Source organism: Taudactylus pleione, unplaced genomic scaffold (assembly GCF_031769625.1).
Source record: "Taudactylus pleione unplaced genomic scaffold, aTauple2 ptg000454l, whole genome shotgun sequence".
NCBI lineage: Eukaryota > Metazoa > Chordata > Amphibia > Anura > Myobatrachidae > Taudactylus > Taudactylus pleione.
In genome coordinates, this window is record NW_028284856.1 from 3347172 (window position 1) to 3368981 (window position 21810).

At 37.0% G+C, this 21810-nt stretch overlaps 11 non-coding genes across 11 annotated transcripts; all 11 read left to right on the top strand.

Annotated features, from left to right (window-relative positions):
* The first annotated feature begins 3883 nt into the window (after window positions 1–3883).
* Window positions 3884–3956, top strand: TRNAR-UCU (transfer RNA arginine (anticodon UCU)). The gene has a single exon. It is a non-coding gene; the product is annotated as a tRNA-Arg (tRNA).
* Window positions 3957–4901: 945 nt separating this feature from the next.
* On the top strand, window positions 4902–4974 carry TRNAK-UUU (transfer RNA lysine (anticodon UUU)). Its single transcript has one exon. It is a non-coding gene; the product is annotated as a tRNA-Lys (tRNA).
* A 609-nt stretch (window positions 4975–5583) lies between these two features.
* Window positions 5584–5656, top strand: TRNAR-UCU (transfer RNA arginine (anticodon UCU)). Its single transcript has one exon. It is a non-coding gene; the product is annotated as a tRNA-Arg (tRNA).
* Window positions 5657–7283: 1627 nt separating this feature from the next.
* Window positions 7284–7356, top strand: TRNAR-UCU (transfer RNA arginine (anticodon UCU)). Its single transcript has one exon. It is a non-coding gene; the product is annotated as a tRNA-Arg (tRNA).
* Window positions 7357–13081: 5725 nt separating this feature from the next.
* Window positions 13082–13154, top strand: TRNAK-UUU (transfer RNA lysine (anticodon UUU)). Its single transcript has one exon. It is a non-coding gene; the product is annotated as a tRNA-Lys (tRNA).
* A 2996-nt stretch (window positions 13155–16150) lies between these two features.
* TRNAK-UUU (transfer RNA lysine (anticodon UUU)) lies at window positions 16151–16223 on the top strand. The gene has a single exon. It is a non-coding gene; the product is annotated as a tRNA-Lys (tRNA).
* A 973-nt stretch (window positions 16224–17196) lies between these two features.
* Window positions 17197–17269, top strand: TRNAK-UUU (transfer RNA lysine (anticodon UUU)). Its single transcript has one exon. It is a non-coding gene; the product is annotated as a tRNA-Lys (tRNA).
* Window positions 17270–18196: 927 nt separating this feature from the next.
* TRNAK-UUU (transfer RNA lysine (anticodon UUU)) lies at window positions 18197–18269 on the top strand. The gene has a single exon. It is a non-coding gene; the product is annotated as a tRNA-Lys (tRNA).
* A 609-nt stretch (window positions 18270–18878) lies between these two features.
* On the top strand, window positions 18879–18951 carry TRNAK-UUU (transfer RNA lysine (anticodon UUU)). Its single transcript has one exon. It is a non-coding gene; the product is annotated as a tRNA-Lys (tRNA).
* A 609-nt stretch (window positions 18952–19560) lies between these two features.
* On the top strand, window positions 19561–19633 carry TRNAK-UUU (transfer RNA lysine (anticodon UUU)). Its single transcript has one exon. It is a non-coding gene; the product is annotated as a tRNA-Lys (tRNA).
* Window positions 19634–20242: 609 nt separating this feature from the next.
* TRNAK-UUU (transfer RNA lysine (anticodon UUU)) lies at window positions 20243–20315 on the top strand. Its single transcript has one exon. It is a non-coding gene; the product is annotated as a tRNA-Lys (tRNA).
* The last annotated feature ends 1495 nt before the right edge of the window (window positions 20316–21810 follow it).

Consider the following 21810-nt stretch of genomic DNA (forward strand, 5'->3'; position numbering starts at 1 on the left):
TTTTAGTGATAGAGAGACTTTCCTACTTTAGTAATTGCACAGTAGTTGTCACCATTTGAATTTACTTGTTTTAGTATTACGAACTTTCTATAGGTTTGCGACAGACTCCAGAAGAGCCTGGAGTCGGTAAAACATCAGAACTTTAATCTGAGGGTCCAGGGTTCAAGTCCTTGTTTGGGCGAGTGTCTTTTAAGCAATGTGTCGTTTTTGTGAAATGGAACATAGTGCAGAGTGGGAAAATCACAAACTGTTTAAGAATGTACACCTTCAACCAAGAGGCAAATTAAATGTATTTCATCAAGAGACACTAAATGTCAAGCTTTTCAGTTCATACTTTTAGTGATAGAGAGATTTTCCTACTTTAGTAATTGCACAGTAACTAGTAGTTGTCATCATTTGATATGACTTGTTTTTTGTATTACGAACTTTCTGCATTTTTGCGACCTATCACAGAAGAGCCTGGATACCTCAGTCGGTAGAGCATCAGACTTTTAATCTGAGGGTCCAGGGTTCAAGGGTCTGTTCGGGCGAGTGTCTTTTAAGCAATGTGTCATTTTGTGAAATGGAACATAGTGCAGAGTGGGAAAATCACAAACTGTTTAAGAATGTACACCTTCAACCAAGAGGCAAATTAAATGTATTTCATCAAGAGACACTAAATGTCAAGCTTTTCAGTTCATACTTTTAGTGATAGAGAGATTTTCCTACTTTAGTAATTGCACAGTAACTACTAGTTGTCATCATTTGAAATGACTTGTTTTTTGTATTACGAACTTTCTGCATTTTTGCGACCTATCACAGAAGAGCCTGGATAGCTCAGTCGGTAGAGCATCAGACTTTTTATCTGAGGGTCCAGGGTTCAAGTACCTGTTCAGGCGAGTGTCTTTTAAGCAATGTGTCATTTTTGTGAAATGGAACATAGTGCAGAGTGGGAAAATCACAAACTGTTTAAGAATGTACACCTTCAACCAAGAGGCAAATTAAATGTATTTCATCAATAGACACTAAATGTCAAGCTATTCATATCATACTTTTAGTGTTAGAGAGACTTTCCTACTTTAGTAATTGCACAGTAGTTGTCACCATTTGAATTTACTTGTTTTAGTATTACGAACTTTCTATAGGTTTGCGACAGACTCCAGAAGAGCCTGGAGTCGGTAAAACATCAGAACTTTAATCTGAGGGTCAAGGGTTCAAGTTCCTGTTCGGGCGAGTGTCTTTTAAGCAATGTGTCGTTTTTGTGAAATGGAACATAGTGCAGAGTGGGAAAATCACAAACTGTTTAAGAATGTACACCTTCAACCAAGAGGCAAATTAAATGTATTTCATCAAGAGACACTAAATGTCAAGCTTTTCAGTTCATACTTTTAGTGATAGAGAGATTTTCCTACTTTAGTAATTGCACAGTAACTAGTAGTTGTCATCATTTGAAATGACTTGTTTTTTGTATTACGAACTTTCTGCATTTTTGCGACCTATCACAGAAGAGCCGGGAAAGCTCAGTCGGTAGAGCATCAGACTTTTAATCTGAGGGTCCAGGGTTCAAGTCCCTGTTCGGGCGAGTGTCTTTTAAGCAATGTGTCATTTTGTGAAATGGAACATAGTGCAGAGTGGGAAAATCACAAACTGTTTAAGAATGTACACCTTCAACCAAGAGGCAAATTAAATGTATTTCATCAATAGACACTAAATGTCAAGCTATTCAGATCATACTTTTAGTGATAGAGAGACTTTCCTACTTTAGTAATTGCACAGTAGTTGTCACCATTTGAATTTACTTGTTTTAGTATTACGAACTTTCTATAGGTTTGCGACAGACTCCAGAAGAGCCTGGAGTCGGTAAAACATCAGAACTTTAATCTGAGGGTCCAGGGTTCAAGTCCTTGTTTGGGCGAGTGTCTTTTAAGCAATGTGTCGTTTTTGTGAAATGGAACATAGTGCAGAGTGGGAAAATCACAAACTGTTTAAGAATGTACACCTTCAACCAAGAGGCAAATTAAATGTATTTCATCAAGAGACACTAAATGTCAAGCTTTTCAGTTCATACTTTTAGTGATAGAGAGATTTTCCTACTTTAGTAATTGCACAGTAACTAGTAGTTGTCATCATTTGATATGACTTGTTTTTTGTATTACGAACTTTCTGCATTTTTGCGACCTATCACAGAAGAGCCTGGATACCTCAGTCGGTAGAGCATCAGACTTTTAATCTGAGGGTCCAGGGTTCAAGGGTCTGTTCGGGCGAGTGTCTTTTAAGCAATGTGTCATTTTGTGAAATGGAACATAGTGCAGAGTGGGAAAATCACAAACTGTTTAAGAATGTACACCTTCAACCAAGAGGCAAATTAAATGTATTTCATCAAGAGACACTAAATGTCAAGCTTTTCAGTTCATACTTTTAGTGATAGAGAGATTTTCCTACTTTAGTAATTGCACAGTAACTACTAGTTGTCATCATTTGAAATGACTTGTTTTTTGTATTACGAACTTTCTGCATTTTTGCGACCTATCACAGAAGAGCCTGGATAGCTCAGTCGGTAGAGCATCAGACTTTTTATCTGAGGGTCCAGGGTTCAAGTACCTGTTCAGGCGAGTGTCTTTTAAGCAATGTGTCATTTTTGTGAAATGGAACATAGTGCAGAGTGGGAAAATCACAAACTGTTTAAGAATGTACACCTTCAACCAAGAGGCAAATTAAATGTATTTCATCAATAGACACTAAATGTCAAGCTATTCATATCATACTTTTAGTGATAGAGAGACTTTCCTACTTTAGTAATTGCACAGTAGTTGTCACCATTTGAATTTACTTGTTTTAGTATTACGAACTTTCTATAGGTTTGCGACAGACTCCAGAAGAGCCTGGAGTCGGTAAAACATCAGAACTTTAATCTGAGGGTCAAGGGTTCAAGTTCCTGTTCGGGCGAGTGTCTTTTAAGCAATGTGTCGTTTTTGTGAAATGGAACATAGTGCAGAGTGGGAAAATCACAAACTGTTTAAGAATGTACACCTTCAACCAAGAGGCAAATTAAATGTATTTCATCAAGAGACACTAAATGTCAAGCTTTTCAGTTCATACTTTTAGTGATAGAGAGATTTTCCTACTTTAGTAATTGCACAGTAACTAGTAGTTGTCATCATTTGAAATGACTTGTTTTTTGTATTACGAACTTTCTGCATTTTTGCGACCTATCACAGAAGAGCCGGGAAAGTTCAGTCGGTAGAGCATCAGACTTTTAATCTGAGGGTCCAGGGTTCAAGTCCCTGTTCGGGCGAGTGTCTTTTAAGCAATGTGTCATTTTGTGAAATGGAACATAGTGCAGAGTGGGAAAATCACAAACTGTTTAAGAATGTACACCTTCAACCAAGAGGCAAATTAAATGTATTTCATCAATAGACACTAAATGTCAAGCTATTCAGATCATACTTTTAGTGATAGAGAGACTTTCCTACTTTAGTAATTGCACAGTAGTTGTCACCATTTGAATTTACTTGTTTTAGTATTACGAACTTTCTATAGGTTTGCGACAGACTCCAGAAGAGCCTGGAGTCGGTAAAACATCAGAACTTTAATCTGAGGGTCCAGGGTTCAAGTCCTTGTTTGGGCGAGTGTCTTTTAAGCAATGTGTCGTTTTTGTGAAATGGAACATAGTGCAGAGTGGGAAAATCACAAACTGTTTAAGAATGTACACCTTCAACCAAGAGGCAAATTAAATGTATTTCATCAAGAGACACTAAATGTCAAGCTTTTCAGTTCATACTTTTAGTGATAGAGAGATTTTCCTACTTTAGTAATTGCACAGTAACTAGTAGTTGTCATCATTTGAAATGACTTGTTTTTTGTATTACGAACTTTCTGCATTTTTGCGACCTATCACAGAAGAGCCTGGATAGCTCAGTCGGTAGAGCATCAGACTTCTAATCTGAGGGTCCAGGGTTCAAGGGTCTGTTCGGGCGAGTGTCTTTTAAGCAATGTGTCATTTTGTGAAATGGAACATAGTGCAGAGTGGGAAAATCACAAACTGTTTAAGAATGTACACCTTCAACCAAGAGGCAAATTAAATGTATTTCACCAATAGACACTAAATGTCAAGCTATTCATATCATACTTTTAGTGATAGAGAGATTTTCCTACTTTAGTAATTGCACAGTAGTTGTCACCATTTGAATTTACTTGGTTTTAGTATTAAGAACTTTCTATAGATTTGCGACAAACTCCAGAAGAGCCTGGAGTCGGTAAAACATCAGAACTTTAATCTGAGGGTCCAGGGTTCAAGTGCCTGTTCGGGCGAGTGTCTTTTAAGCAATGTGTCATTTTTGTGAAATGGAACATATTGCAGAGTGGGAAAATCACAAACTGTTTAAGAATGTACACCTTCAACCAAGAGGCAAATTAAATGTATTTCATCAATAGACACTAAATGTCAAGCTATTCAGATCATACTTTTAGTGATAGAGAGATTTTCCTACTTTAGTAATTGCACAGTAGTTGTCACCATTTTAATTTACTTGGTTTTAGTAATATGAACTTTCTATAGGTTTGCGACAGACTCCAGAAGAGCCTGGAGTCGGTAAAACATCAGAACTTTAATCTGAGGGTCCAGGGTTCAAGTCCCTGTTCGGGCGAGTGTCTTTTAAGCAATGTGTCGTTTTTGTGAAATGGAACATAGTGCAGAGTGGGAAAATCACAAACTGTTTAAGAATGTACACCTTCAACCAAGAGGCAAATTAAATGTATTTCATCAAGAGACACTAAATGTCAAGCTTTATAGTTCATACTTTTAGTGATAGAGAGATTTTCCTACTTTAGTAATTGCACAGTAACTTGTAGTTCTCATCATTTGAAATGACTTGTTTTTTGTATTACGAACTTTCTGCATTTTTGCGACCTAACACAGAAGAGCCGGGATAGCTCAGTCGGTAGAGCATCAGACTTTTAATCTGAGGGTCCAGGGTTCAAGTCCCTGTTCGGGCGAGTGTCTTTTAAGCAATGTGTCATTTTGTGAAATGGAACATAGTGCAGAGTGGGAAAATCACAAACTGTTTAAGAATGTACACCTTCAACCAAGAGGCAAATTAAATGTATTTCATCAATAGACACTAAATGTCAAGCTATTCAGATCATACTTTTAGTGATAGAGAGACTTTCCTACTTTAGTAATTGCACAGTAGTTGTCACCATTTGAATTTACTTGTTTTAGTATTACGAACTTTCTATAGGTTTGCGACAGACTCCAGAAGAGCCTGGAGTCGGTAAAACATCAGAACTTTAATCTGAGGGTCCAGGGTTCAAGTCCTTGTTTGGGCGAGTGTCTTTTAAGCAATGTGTCGTTTTTGTGAAATGGAACATAGTGCAGAGTGGGAAAATCACAAACTGTTTAAGAATGTACACCTTCAACCAAGAGGCAAATTAAATGTATTTCATCAAGAGACACTAAATGTCAAGCTTTTCAGTTCATACTTTTAGTGATAGAGAGATTTTCCTACTTTAGTAATTGCACAGTAACTAGTAGTTGTCATCATTTGAAATGACTTGTTTTTTGTATTACGAACTTTCTGCATTTTTGCGACCTATCACAGAAGAGCCTGGATAGCTCAGTCGGTAGAGCATCAGACTTCTAATCTGAGGGTCCAGGGTTCAAGGGTCTGTTCGGGCGAGTGTCTTTTAAGCAATGTGTCATTTTGTGAAATGGAACATAGTGCAGAGTGGGAAAATCACAAACTGTTTAAGAATGTACACCTTCAACCAAGAGGCAAATTAAATGTATTTCACCAATAGACACTAAATGTCAAGCTATTCATATCATACTTTTAGTGATAGAGAGATTTTCCTACTTTAGTAATTGCACAGTAGTTGTCACCATTTGAATTTACTTGGTTTTAGTATTAAGAACTTTCTATAGATTTGCGACAAACTCCAGAAGAGCCTGGAGTCGGTAAAACATCAGAACTTTAATCTGAGGGTCCAGGGTTCAAGTGCCTGTTCGGGCGAGTGTCTTTTAAGCAATGTGTCGTTTTTGTGAAATGGAACATATTGCAGAGTGGGAAAATCACAAACTGTTTAAGAATGTACACCTTCAACCAAGAGGCAAATTAAATGTATTTCATCAATAGACACTAAATGTCAAGCTATTCAGATCATACTTTTAGTGATAGAGAGATTTTCCTACTTTAGTAATTGCACAGTAGTTGTCACCATTTTAATTTACTTGGTTTTAGTAATATGAACTTTCTATAGGTTTGCGACAGACTCCAGAAGAGCCTGGAGTCGGTAAAACATCAGAACTTTAATCTGAGGGTCCAGGGTTCAAGTCCCTGTTCGGGCGAGTGTCTTTTAAGCAATGTGTCATTTTTGTGAAATGGAACATAGTGCAGAGTGGGAAAATCACAAACTGTTTAAGAATGTACACCTTCAACCAAGAGGCAAATTAAATGTATTTCATCAAGAGACACTAAATGTCAAGCTTTATAGTTCATACTTTTAGTGATAGAGAGATTTTCCTACTTTAGTAATTGCACAGTAACTTGTAGTTCTCATCATTTGAAATGACTTGTTTTTTGTATTACGAACTTTCTGCATTTTTGCGACCTAACACAGAAGTGCCGGGATAGCTCAGTCGGTAGAGCATCAGACTTTTAATCTGAGGGTCCAGGGTTCAAGTCCTTGTTCGGGCGAGTGTCTTTTAAGCAATGTGTCATTTTGTGAAATGGAACATAGTGCAGAGTGGGAAAATCACAAACTGTTTAAGAATGTACACCTTCAACCAAGAGGCAAATTAAATGTATTTCATCAATAGACACTAAATGTCAAGCTATTCAGATCATACTTTTAGTGATAGAGAGACTTTCCTACTTTAGTAATTGCACAGTAGTTGTCACCATTTGAATTTACTTGTTTTAGTATTACGAACTTTCTATAGGTTTGCGACAGACTCCAGAAGAGCCTGGAGTCGGTAAAACATCAGAACTTTAATCTGAGGGTCCAGGGTTCAAGTCCTTGTTTGGGCGAGTGTCTTTTAAGCAATGTGTCGTTTTTGTGAAATGGAACATAGTGCAGAGTGGGAAAATCACAAACTGTTTAAGAATGTACACCTTCAACCAAGAGGCAAATTAAATGTATTTCATCAAGAGACACTAAATGTCAAGCTTTTCAGTTCATACTTTTAGTGATAGAGAGATTTTCCTACTTTAGTAATTGCACAGTAACTAGTAGTTGTCATCATTTGAAATGACTTGTTTTTTGTATTACGAACTTTCTGCATTTTTGCGACCTATCACAGAAGAGCCTGGATAGCTCAGTCGGTAGAGCATCAGACTTCTAATCTGAGGGTCCAGGGTTCAAGGGTCTGTTCGAGCGAGTGTCTTTTAAGCAATGTGTCATTTTGTGAAATGGAACATAGTGCAGAGTGGGAAAATCACAAACTGTTTAAGAATGTACACCTTCAACCAAGAGGCAAATTAAATGTATTTCACCAATAGACACTAAATGTCAAGCTATTCATATCATACTTTTAGTGATAGAGAGATTTTCCTACTTTAGTAATTGCACAGTAGTTGTCACCATTTGAATTTACTTGGTTTTAGTATTAAGAACTTTCTATAGATTTGCGACAAACTCCAGAAGAGCCTGGAGTCGGTAAAACATCAGAACTTTAATCTGAGGGTCCAGGGTTCAAGTGCCTGTTCGGGCGAGTGTCTTTTAAGCAATGTGTCGTTTTTGTGAAATGGAACATATTGCAGAGTGGGAAAATCACAAACTGTTTAAGAATGTACACCTTCAACCAAGAGGCAAATTAAATGTATTTCATCAATAGACACTAAATGTCAAGCTATTCAGATCATACTTTTAGTGATAGAGAGATTTTCCTACTTTAGTAATTGCACAGTAGTTGTCACCATTTTAATTTACTTGGTTTTAGTAATATGAACTTTCTATAGGTTTGCGACAGACTCCAGAAGAGCCTGGAGTCGGTAAAACATCAGAACTTTAATCTGAGGGTCCAGGGTTCAAGTCCCTGTTCGGGCGAGTGTCTTTTAAGCAATGTGTCGTTTTTGTGAAATGGAACATAGTGCAGAGTGGGAAAATCACAAACTGTTTAAGAATGTACACCTTCAACCAAGAGGCAAATTAAATGTATTTCATCAAGAGACACTAAATGTCAAGCTTTATAGTTCATACTTTTAGTGATAGAGAGATTTTCCTACTTTAGTAATTGCACAGTAACTTGTAGTTCTCATCATTTGAAATGACTTGTTTTTTGTATTACGAACTTTCTGCATTTTTGCGACCTAACACAGAAGAGCCGGGATTGCTCAGTCGGTAGAGCATCAGACTTTTAATCTGAGGGTCCAGGGTTCAAGTCCCTGTTCGGGCGAGTGTCTTTTAAGCAATGTGTCATTTTGTGAAATGGAACATAGTGCAGAGTGGGAAAATCACAAACTGTTTAAGAATGTACACCTTCAACCAAGAGGCAAATTAAATGTATTTCATCAATAGACACTAAATGTCAAGCTATTCAGATCATACTTTTAGTGATAGAGAGACTTTCCTACTTTAGTAATTGCACAGTAGTTGTCACCATTTGAATTTACTTGGTTTTAGTATTATGAACTTTCTATAGGTTTGCGACAGACTCCAGAAGAGCCTGGAGTCGGTAAAACATCAGAACTTTAATCTGAGGGTCCAGGGTTCAAGTCCCTGTTCGGGCGAGTGTCTTTTAAGCAATGTGTCGTTTTTGTGAAATGGAACATAGTGCAGAGTGGGAAAATCACAAACTGTTTAAGAATGTACACCTTCAACCAAGAGGCAAATTAAATGTATTTCATCAAGAGACACTAAATGTCAAGCTTTATAGTTCATACTTTTAGTGATAGAGAGATTTTCCTACTTTAGTAATTGCACAGTAACTTGTAGTTGTCATCATTTGAAATGACGTGTTTTTTGTATTACGAACTTTCTGCATTTTAGCGACCTATCACAGAAAATCCTGGATAGCTCAGTTGGTAGAGCATCAGACTTTTAATCTGAGGGTATAGGGTTCAAGTCCCTGTTCGGGCGAGTGTCTTTTAAGCAATGTGTCATTTTGTGAAATGGAACATATTGCAGAGTGGGAAAATCACAAACTGTTTAAGAATGTACACCTTCAACCAAGAGGCAAATTAAATGTATTTCACCAATAGACACTAAATGTCAAGCTATTCATATCATACTTTTAGTGATAGAGAGATTTTCCTACTTTAGTAATTGCACAGTAGTTGTCACCATTTGAATTTACTTGGTTTTAGTATTACGAACTTTCTATAGGTTTGCGACAAACTCCAGAAGAGCCTGGAGTCGGTAAAACATCAGAACTTTAATCTGAGGGTCCAGGGTTCAAGTCCCTGTTCGGGCGAGTGTCTTTTAAGCAATGTGTCGTTTTTGTGAAATGGAACATAGTGCAGAGTGGGAAAATCACAAACTGTTTAAGAATGTACACCTTCAACCAAGAGGCAAATTAAATGTATTTCATCAATAGACACTAAATGTCAAGCTATTCAGATAATACTTTTAGTGATAGAGAGATTTTTCAACTTTAGTAATTGCACAGTAACTAGTAGTTGTCATCATTTGAAATGACTTGTTTTTTGTATTACGAACTTTCTGCATTTTTGCGACCTATCACAGAAGAGTCTGGATAGCTCAGTCGGTAGAGCATCAGACTTTTAATCTGAGGGTCCAGAGTTCAAGGGTCTGTTCGGGCGAGTGTCTTTTAAGCAATGTGTCATTTTGTGAAATGGAACATAGTGCAGAGTGGGAAAATCACAAACTGTTTAAGAATGTACACCTTCAACCAAGAGGCAAATTAAATGTATTTCACCAATAGACACTAAATGTCAAGCTATTCATATCATACTTTTAGTGATAGAGAGATTTTCCTACTTTAGTAATTGCACAGTAGTTGTCACCATTTGAATTTACTTGGTTTTAGTATTACGAACTTTCTATAGGTTTGCGACAAACTCCAGAAGAGCCTGGAGTCGGTAAAACATCAGAACTTTAATCTGAGGGTCCAGGGTTCAAGTCCCTGTTCGGGCGAGTGTCTTTTAAGCAATGTGTCGTTTTTGTGAAATGGAACATAGTGCAGAGTGGGAAAATCACAAACTGTTTAAGAATGTACACCTTCAACCAAGAGGCAAATTAAATGTATTTCATCAATAGACACTAAATGTCAAGCTATTCAGATAATACTTTTAGTGATAGAGAGATTTTCCAACTTTAGTAATTGCACAGTAACTAGTAGTTGTCATCATTTGATATGACTTGTTTTTTGTATTACGAACTTTCTGCATTTTTGCGACCTATCACAGAAGAGCCTGGATAGCTCAGTCGGTAGAGCATCAGACTTTTAATCTGAGGGTCCAGGGTTCAAGGGTCTGTTCGGGCGAGTGTCTTTTAAGCAATGTGTCATTTTGTGAAATGGAACATAGTGCAGAGTGGGAAAATCACAAACTGTTTAAGAATGTACACCTTCAACCAAGAGGCAAATTAAATGTATTTCACCAATAGACACTAAATGTCAAGCTATTCATATCATACTTTTAGTGATAGAGAGATTTTCCTACTTTAGTAATTGCACAGTAGTTGTCACCATTTGAATTTACTTGGTTTTAGTATTACGAACTTTCTATACTTTTGCGACAAACTCCAGAAGAGCCTGGAGTCGGTAAAACATCAGAACTTTAATCTGAGGGTCCAGGGTTCAAGTCCCTTTTCGGGCGAGTGTCTTTTAAGCAATGTGTCGTTTTTGTGAAATGGAACATAGTGCAGAGTGGGAAAATCACAAACTGTTTAAGAATGTACACCTTCAACCAAGAGGCAAATTAAATGTATTTCATCAATAGACACTAAATGTCAAGCTATTCAGATAATACTTTTAGTGATAGAGAGATTTTCCAACTTTAGTAATTGCACAGTAACTAGTAGTTGTCATCATTTGATATGACTTGTTTTTTGTATTACGAACTTTCTGCATTTTTGCGACCTATCACAGAAGAGCCTGGATAGCTCAGTCGGTAGAGCATCAGACTTTTAATCTGAGGGTCCAGGGTTCAAGGGTCTGTTCGGGCGAGTGTCTTTTAAGCAATGTGTCATTTTGTGAAATGGAACATAGTGCAGAGTGGGAAAATCACAAACTGTTTAAGAATGTACACCTTCAACCAAGAGGCAAATTAAATGTATTTCACCAATAGACACTAAATGTCAAGCTATTCATATCATACTTTTAGTGATAGAGAGATTTTCCTACTTTAGTAATTGCACAGTAGTTGTCACCATTTGAATTTACTTGGTTTTAGTATTACGAACTTTCTATAGGTTTGCGACAAACTCCATAAGAGCCTGGAGTCGGTAAAACATCAGAACTTTAATCTGAGGATCCAGGGTTCAAGTCCCTGTTCGGGCGAGTGTCTTTTAAGCAATGTGTCGTTTTTGTGAAATGGAACATAGTGCAGAGTGGGAAAATCACAAACTGTTTAAGAATGTACACCTTCAACCAAGAGGCAAATTAAATGTATTTCATCAATAGACACTAAATGTCAAGCTATTCAGATAATACTTTTAGTGATAGAGAGATTTTTCAACTTTAGTAATTGCACAGTAACTAGTAGTTGTCATCATTTGATATGACTTGTTTTTTGTATTACGAACTTTCTGCATTTTTGCGACCTATCACAGAAGAGCCTGGATAGCTCAGTCGGTAGAGCATCAGACTTTTAATCTGAGGGTCCAGGGTTCAAGGGTCTGTTCGGGCGAGTGTCTTTTAAGCAATGTGTCATTTTGTGAAATGGAACATAGTGCAGAGTGGGAAAATCACAAACTGTTTAAGAATGTACACCTTCAACCAAGAGGCAAATTAAATGTATTTCACCAATAGACACTAAATGTCAAGCTATTCATATCATACTTTTAGTGATAGAGAGATTTTCCTACTTTAGTAATTGCACAGTAGTTGTCACCATTTGAATTTACTTGGTTTTAGTATTACGAACTTTCTATAGGTTTGCGACAAACTCCAGAAGAGCCTGGAGTCGGTAAAACATCAGAACTTTAATCTGAGGGTCCAGGGTTCAAGTCCCTGTTCGGGCGAGTGTCTTTTAAGCAATGTGTCGTTTTTGTGAAATGGAACATAGTGCAGAGTGGGAAAATCACAAACTGTTTAAGAATGTACACCTTCAACCAAGAGGCAACTTAAATGTATTTCATCAAGAGACACTAAATGTCAAGCTTTATAGTTCATACTTTTAGTGATAGAGAGATTTTCCTACTTTAGTAATTGCACAGTAACTTGTAGTTGTCATCATTTGAAATGACTTGTTTTTTGTATTACGAACTTTCTGCATTTTAGCGACCTATCACAGAAAATCCTGGATAGCTCAGTTGGTAGAGCATCAGACTTTTAATCTGAGGGTACAGGGTTCAAGTCCCTGTTCGGGCGAGTGTCTTTTAAGCAATGTATCATTTTGTGAAATGGAACATATTGCAGAGTGGGAAAATCACAAACTGTTTAAGAATGTACACCTTCAACCAAGAGGCAAATAAAATGTATTTAATCAATAGACACTAAATGTCAAGCTATTCATATCATACTTTTAGTGATAGAGAGACTTTCCTACTTTAGTAATTGCACAGTAGTTGTCACCATTTGAATTTACTTGTTTTAGTATTACGAACTTTCTATAGGTTTGCGACAGACTCCAGAAGAGCCTGGAGTCGGTAAAACATCAGAACTTTAATCTGAGGGTCAAGGTTTCAAGTTCCTGTTCGGGCGAGTGTCTTTTAAGCAATGTTTCATTTTTGTGAAATGGAACATAGTGCAGAGTGGGAAAATCACAAACTGTTTAAGAATGTACACCTTCAACCAAGAGGCAAATTAAATGTATTTCATCAAGAGACACTAAATGTCAAGCTTTTCAGTTCATACTTTTAGTGATAGAGAGATTTTCCTACTTTAGTAATTGCACAGTAACTAGTAGTTGTCATCATTTGAAATGACTTGTTTTTTGTATTACAAACTTTCTGCATTTTTGCGACCTATCACAGAAGAGCCTGGATAGCTCAGTCGGTAGAGCATCAGACTTTTAATCTGAGGGTCCAGGGTTCAAGTCCCTGTTCGGGCAAGTGTCTTTTAAGCAATGTGTCATTTTGTGAAATGGAACATAGTGCAGAGTGGGAAAATCACAAACTGTTTAAGAATGTACACCTTCAACCAAGAGGCAAATTAAATGTATTTCACCAATAGACACTAAATGTCAAGCTATTCATATCATACTTTTAGTGATAGAGAGATTTTCCTACTTTAGTAATTGCACAGTAGTTGTCACCATTTGAATTTACTTGGTTTTAGTATTACGAACTTTCTATACTTTTGCGACAAACTCCAGAAGAGCCTGGAGTCGGTAAAACATCAGAACTTTAATCTGAGGGTCCAGGGTTCAAGTCCCTGTTCGGGCGAGTGTCTTTTAAGCAATGTGTCATTTTGTGAAATGGAACATAGTGCAGAGTGGGAAAATCACAAACTGTTTAAGAATGTACACCTTCAACCAAGAGGCAAATTAAATGTATTTCACCAATAGACACTAAATGTCAAGCTATTCATATCATACTTTTAGTGATAGAGAGATTTTCCTACTTTAGTAATTGCACAGTAGTTGTCACCATTTGAATTTACTTGGTTTTAGTATTACGAACTTTCTATAGGTTTGCGACAAACTCCAGAAGAGCCTGGAGTCGGTAAAACATCAGAACTTTAATCTGAGGGTCCAGGGTTCAAGTCCCTGTTCGGGCGAGTGTCTTTTAAGCAATGTGTCGTTTTTGTGAAATGGAACATAGTGCAGAGTGGGAAAATCACAAACTGTTTAAGAATGTACACCTTCAACCAAGAGGCAAATTAAATGTATTTCATCAAGAGACACTAAATGTCAAGCTTTTCAGTTCATACTTTTAGTGATAGAGAGATTTTTCAACTTTAGTAATTGCACAGTAACTAGTAGTTGTCATCATTTGATATGACTTGTTTTTTGTATTACGAACTTTCTGCATTTTTGCGACCTATCACAGAAGAGCCTGGATAGCTCAGTCGGTAGAGCATCAGACTTTTAATCTGAGGGTCCAGGGTTCAAGGGTCTGTTCGGGCGAGTGTCTTTTAAGCAATGTGTCGTTTTTGTGAAATGGAACATAGTGCAGAGTGGGAAAATCACAAACTGTTTAAGAATGTACACCTTCAACCAAGAGGCAAATTAAATGTATTTCACCAATAGACACTAAATGTCAAGCTATTCATATCATACTTTTAGTGATAGAGAGATTTTCCTACTTTAGTAATTGCACAGTAGTTGTCACCATTTGAATTTACTTGGTTTTAGTATTACGAACTTTCTATAGGTTTGCGACAAACTCCAGAAGAGCCTGGAGTCGGTAAAACATCAGAACTTTAATCTGAGGGTCCAGGGTTCAAGTCCCTGTTCGGGCGAGTGTCTTTTAAGCAATGTGTCGTTTTTGTGAAATGGAACATAGTGCAGAGTGGGAAAATCACAAACTGTTTAAGAATGTACACCTTCAACCAAGAGGCAAATTAAATGTATTTCATCAATAGACACTAAATGTCAAGCTATTCAGATAATACTTTTAGTGATAGAGAGATTTTCCAATTTTAGTAATTGCACAGTAACTAGTAGTTGTCATCATTTGATATGACTTGTTTTTTGTATTACGAACTTTCTGCATTTTTGCGACCTATCACAGAAGAGCCTGGATAGCTCAGTCGGTAGAGCATCAGACTTTTAATCTGAGGGTCCAGGGTTCAAGTCCCTGTTCGGTTGAGTGTTTTTTAAGCAATGTGCCGTTTTTGTGAAATGGAACATAGTGCAGAGTGGGAAAATCACAAACTGTTTAAGAATGTACACCTTCAACCAAGAGGCAAATTAAATGTATTTCACCAATAGACACTAAATGTCAAGCTATTCATATCATACTTTTAGTGATAGAGAGATTTTCCTACTTTAGTAATTGCACAGTAGTTGTCACCATTTGAATTTACTTGGTTTTAGTATTACGAACTTTCTATAGGTTTGCGACAAACTCCAGAAGAGCCTGGAGTCGGTAAAACATCAGAACTTTAATCTGAGGGTCCAGGGTTCAAGTCCCTGTTCGGGCGAGTGTCTTTTAAGCAATGTGTCGTTTTTGTGAAATGGAACATAGTGCAGAGTGGGAAAATCACAAACTGTTTAAGAATGTACACCTTCAACCAAGAGGCAAATTAAATGTATTTCATCAATAGACACTAAATGTCAAGCTATTCAGATAATACTTTTAGTGATAGAGAGATTTTCCAATTTTAGTAATTGCACAGTAACTAGTAGTTGTCATCATTTGATATGACTTGTTTTTTGTATTACGAACTTTCTGCATTTTTGCGACCTATCACAGAAGAGCCTGGATAGCTCAGTCGGTAGAGCATCAGACTTTTAATCTGAGGGTCCAGGGTTCAAGGGTCTGTTCGGGCGAGTGTCTTTTAAGCAATGTGTCATTTTGTGAAATGGAACATAGTGCAGAGTGGGAAAATCACAAACTGTTTAAGAATGTACACCTTCAACCAAGAGGCAAATTTAAATGTATTTCACCAATAGACACTAAATGTCAAGCTATTCATATCATACTTTTAGTGATAGAGAGATTTTCCTACTTTAGTAATTGCACAGTAGTTGTCACCATTTGAATTTACTTGGTTTTAGTATTACGAACTTTCTATAGGTTTGCGACAAACTCCAGAAGAGCCTGGAGTCGGTAAAACATCAGAACTTTAATCTGAGGGTCCAGGGTTCAAGTCCCTGTTCGGGCGAGTGTCTTTTAAGCAATGTGTCGTTTTTGTGAAATGGAACATAGTGCAGAGTGGGAAAATCACAAACTGTTTAAGAATGTACACCTTCAACCAAGAGGCAAATTAAATGTATTTCATCAAGAGACACTAAATGTCAAGCTTTTCAGTTCATACTTTTAGTGATAGAGAGATTTTCCAACTTTAGTAATTGCACAGTAACTAGTAGTTGTCATCATTTGATATGACTTGTTTTTTGTATTACGAACTTTCTGCATTTTTGCGACCTATCACAGAAGAGCCTGGATAGCTCAGTCGGTAGAGCATCAGACTTTTAATCTGAGGGTCCAGGGTTCAAGTCCTTGTTCGGGCGAGTGTTTTTTAAGCAATGTGTCGTTTTTGTGAAATGGAACATAGTGCAGAGTGGGAAAATCACAAACTGTTTAAGAATGTACACCTTCAACCAAGAGGCAAATTAAATGTATTTCATCAATAGACACTAAATGTCAAGCTATTCAGATAATACTTTTAGTGATAGAGAGATTTTCCAACTTTAGTAATTGCACAGTAACTAGTAGTTGTCATCATTTGATATGACTTCTTTTTTGTATTACGAACTTTCTGCATTTTTGCGACCTATCACAGAAGAGCCTGGATAGCTCAGTCGGTAGAGCATCAGACTTTTAATCTGAGGGTCCAGGGTTCAAGGGTCTGTTCGGGCGAGTGTCTTTTAAGCAATGTGTCGTTTTTGTGAAATGGAACATAGTGCAGAGTGGGAAAATCACAAACTGTTTAAGAATGTACACCTTCAACCAAGAGGCAAATTAAATGTATTTCATCAATAGACACTAAATGTCATGCTATTCAGATAATACTTTTAGTGATAGAGAGATTTTCCAACTTTAGTAATTGCACAGTAACTAGTAGTTGTCATCATTTGATATGACTTGTTTTTTGTATTACGAACTTTCTGCATTTTTGCGACCTATCACAGAAGAGCCTGGATAGCTCAGTCGGTAGAGCATCAGACTGTTAATCTGAGGGTCCAGGGTTCAAGGGTCTGTTCGGGCGAGTGTCTTTTAAGCAATGTGTCATTTTGTGAAATGGAACATAGTGCAGAGTGGGAAAATCACAAACTGTTTAAGAATGTACACCTTCAACCAAGAGGCAAATTAAATGTATTTCATCAAGACACACTAAATGTCAAGCTTTTCAGTTCATACTTTTAGTGATAGAGAGATTTTCCTACTTTAGTAATTGCACAGTAACTACTAGTTGTCATCATTTGAAATGACTTGTTTTTTGTATTACGAACTTTCTGCATTTTTGCGACCTATCACAGAAGAGCCTGGATAGCTCAGTCGGTAGAGCATCAGACTTTTAATCTGAGGGTCCAGGGTTCAAGTCCCTGTTCGGGCGAGTGTCTTTTAAGCAATGTGTCGTTTTTGTGAAATGGAACATAGTGCAGAGTGTTTAAGAATGTACACCTTCAACCAAGATGCAAATTAAATGTATTTCATCAAGAGACACTAAATGTCAAGCTATTCAGATAATACTTTTAGTGATAGAGAGACTTTCCTACTTTAGTAATTGCACAGTAGTTGTTACCATTTGAATTTACTTGTTTTAGTATTACAAACTTTCTATAGGTTTGCGACAGACTCCAGAAGAGCCTGGAGTCGGTAAAACATCAGACTTTTAATCTGAGGGTCCAGGGTTCAAGTCCCTGTTCGGGCGATTGTCTTTTAAGCAATGTGTCATTTTGTGAAATGGAACTTAGTGCAGAGTGGGAAAATCACAAACTGTTTAAGAATGTACACCTTCAACCAAGAGGCAAATTAAATGTATTTCATCAATAGACACTAAATGTCAAGCTATTCATATCATACTTTTAGTGATAGAGAGACTTTCCTACTTTAGTAATTGCACAGTAGTTGTTACCATTTGAATTTACTTGTTTTAGTATTACGAACTTTCTATAGGTTTGCGACAGACTCCAGAAGAGCCTGGAGTCGGTAAAACATCAGAACTTTAATCTGAGGGTCAAGGGTTCAAGTTCCTGTTCGGGCGAGTGTCTTTTAAGCAATGTGTCATTTTTGTGAAATGGAACATAGTTCAGAGTGGGAAAATCACAAACTGTTTAAGAATGTACACCTTCAACCAAGAGGCAAATTAAATGTATTTCATCAAGAGACACTAAATGTCAAGCTTTTCAGTTCATACTTTTAGTGATAGAGAGATTTTCCTACTTTAGTAATTGCACAGTAACTAGTAGTTGTCATCATTTGAAATGACTTGTTTTTTGTATTACGAACTTTCTGCATTTTTGCGACCTATCACAGAAGAGCCTGGATAGCTCAGTCGGTAGAGCATCAGACTTTTAATCTGAGGGTCCAGGGTTCAAGTCCCTGTTCGGGCGAGTGTCTTTTAAGCAATGTGTCATTTTGTGAAATGGAACTTAGTGCAGAGTGGGAAAATCACAAACTGTTTAAGAATGTACACCTTCAACCAAGAGGCAAATTAAATGTATTTCATCAATAGACACTAAATGTCAAGCTATTCATATCATACTTTTAGTGATAGAGAGACTTTCCTACTTTAGTAATTGCACAGTAGTTGTTACCATTTGAATTTACTTGTTTTAGTATTACGAACTTTCTATAGGTTTGCGACAGACTCCAGAAGAGCCTGGAGTCGGTAAAACATCAGAACTTTAATCTGAGGGTCAAGGTTTCAAGTTCCTGTTCGGGCGAGTGTCTTTTAAGCAATGTGTCATTTTTGTGAAATGGAACATAGTGCAGAGTGGGAAAATCACAAACTGTTTAAGAATGTACACCTTCAACCAAGAGGCAAATTAAATGTATTTCATCAAGAGACACTAAATGTCAAGCTTTTCAGTTCATACTTTTAGTGATAGAGAGATTTTCCTACTTTAGTAATTGCACAGTAACTAGTAGTTGTCATCATTTGAAATGACTTGTTTTTTGTATTACAAACTTTCTGCATTTTTGCGACCTATCACAGAAGAGCCTGGATAGCTCAGTTGGTAGAGCATCAGACTTTTAATCTGAGGGTCCAGGGTTCAAGTCCCTGTTCGGGCGATTGTCTTTTAAGCAATGTGTCATTTTGTGAAATGGAACTTAGTGCAGAGTGGGAAAATCACAAACTGTTTAAGAATGTACACCTTCAACCAAGAGGCAAATTAAATGTATTTCATCAATAGACACTAAATGTCAAGCTATTCATATCATACTTTTAGTGATAGAGAGACTTTCCTACTTTAGTAATTGCACAGTAGTTGTTACCATTTGAATTTACTTGTTTTAGTATTACGAACTTTCTATAGGTTTGCGACAGACTCCAGAAGAGCCTGGAGTCGGTAAAACATCAGAACTTTAATCTGAGGGTCAAGGGTTCAAGTTCCTGTTCGGGCGAGTGTCTTTTAAGCAATGTGTCATTTTTGTGAAATGGAACATAGTTCAGAGTGGGAAAATCACAAACTGTTTAAGAATGTACACCTTCAACCAAGAGGCAAATTAAATGTATTTCATCAAGAGACACTAAATGTCAAGCTTTTCAGTTCATACTTTTAGTGATAGAGAGATTTTCCTACTTTAGTAATTGCACAGTAACTAGTAGTTGTCATCATTTGAAATGACTTGTTTTTTGTATTACGAACTTTCTGCATTTTTGCGACCTATCACAGAAGAGCCGGGATAGCTCAGTCGGTAGAGCATCAGACTTTTAATCTGAGGGTCCAGGGTTCAAGTCCCTGTTCGGGCGAGTGTCTTTTAAGCAATGTGTCATTTTGTGAAATGGAACTTAGTGCAGAGTGGGAAAATCACAAACTGTTTAAGAATGTACACCTTCAACCAAGAGGCAAATTAAATGTATTTCATCAATAGACACTAAATGTCAAGCTATTCATATCATACTTTTAGTGATAGAGAGACTTTCCTACTTTAGTAATTGCACAGTAGTTGTTACCATTTGAATTTACTTGTTTTAGTATTACGAACTTTCTATAGGTTTGCGACAGACTCCAGAAGAGCCTGGAGTCGGTAAAACATCAGAACTTTAATCTGAGGGTCAAGGTTTCAAGTTCCTGTTCGGGCGAGTGTCTTTTAAGCAATGTGTCATTTTTGTGAAATGGAACATAGTGCAGAGTGGGAAAATCACAAACTGTTTAAGAATGTACACCTTCAACCAAGAGGCAAATTAAATGTATTTCATCAAGAGACACTAAATGTCAAGCTTTTCAGTTCATACTTTTAGTGATAGAGAGATTTTCCTACTTTAGTAATTGCACAGTAACTAGTAGTTGTCATCATTTGAAATGACTTGTTTTTTGTATTACAAACTTTCTGCATTTTTGCGACCTATCACAGAAGAGCCTGGATAGCTCAGTCGGTAGAGCATCAGACTTTTAATCTGAGGGTCCAGGGTTCAAGTCCCTGTTCGGGCAAGTGTCTTTTAAGCAATGTGTCATTTTGTGAAATGGAACATAGTGCAGAGTGGGAAAATCACAAACTGTTTAAGAATGTACACCTTCAACCAAGAGGCAAATTAAATGTATTTCACCAATAGACACTAAATGTCAAGCTATTCATATCATACTTTTAGTGATAGAGAGATTTTCCTACTTTAGTAATTGCACAGTAGTTGTCACCATTTGAATTTACTTGGTTTTAGTATTACGAACTTTCTATACTTTTGCGACAAACTCCAGAAGAGCCTGGAGTCGGTAAAACATCAGAACTTTAATCTGAGGGTCCAGGGTTCAAGTCCCTGTTCGGGCGAGTGTCTTTTAAGCAATGTGTCATTTTGTGAAATGGAACATAGTGCAGAGTGGGAAAATCACAAACTGTTTAAGAATGTACACCTTCAACCAAGAGGCAAATTAAATGTATTTCACCAATAGACACTAAATGTCAAGCTATTCATATCATACTTTTAGTGATAGAGAGATTTTCCTACTTTAGTAATTGCACAGTAGTTGTCACCATTTGAATTTACTTGGTTTTAGTATTACGAACTTTCTATAGGTTTGCGACAATCTCCAGAAGAGCCTGGAGTCGGTAAAACATCAGAACTTTAATCTGAGGGTCCAGGGTTCAAGTCCCTGTGCGGGCGAGTGTCTTTTAAGCAATGTGTCGTTTTTGTGAAATGGAACATAGTGCAGAGTGGGAAAATCACAAACTGTTTAAGAATGTACACCTTCAACCAAGAGGCAAATTAAATGTATTTCATCAATAGACACTAAATGTCAAGCTATTCATATCATACTTTTAGTGATAGAGAGACTTTCCTACTTTAGTAATTGCACAGTAGTTGTCACCATTTGAATTTACTTGTTTTAGTATTACGAACTTTCTATACTTTTGCGACAGACTCCAGAAGAGCCTGGAGTCGGTAAAACATCAGAACTTTAATCTGAGGGTCAAGGTTTCAAGTTCCTGTTCGGGCGAGTGTCTTTTAAGCAATGTGTCGTTTTTGTGAAATGGAACATAGTGCAGAGTGGGAAAATCACAAACTGTTTAAGAATGTACACCTTCAACCAAGAGGCAAATTAAATGTATTTCATCAAGAGACACTAAATGTCAAGCTTTTCAGTTCATACTTTTAGTGATAGAGAGATTTTCCAACTTTAGTAATTGCACAGTAACTAGTAGTTGTCATCATTTGAAATGACTTGTTTTTTGTATTACAAACTTTCTGCATTTTTGCGACCTATCACAGAAGAGCCTGGATAGCTCAGTCGGTAGAGCATCAGACTTTTAATCTGAGGGTCCAGGGTTCAAGGGTCTGTTCGGGCGAGTGTCTTTTAAGCAATGTGTCATTTTGTGAAATGGAACATAGTGCAGAGTGGGAAAATCACAAACTGTTTAAGAATGTACACCTTCAACCAAGAGGCAAATTAAATGTATTTCACCAATAGACACTAAATGTCAAGCTATTCA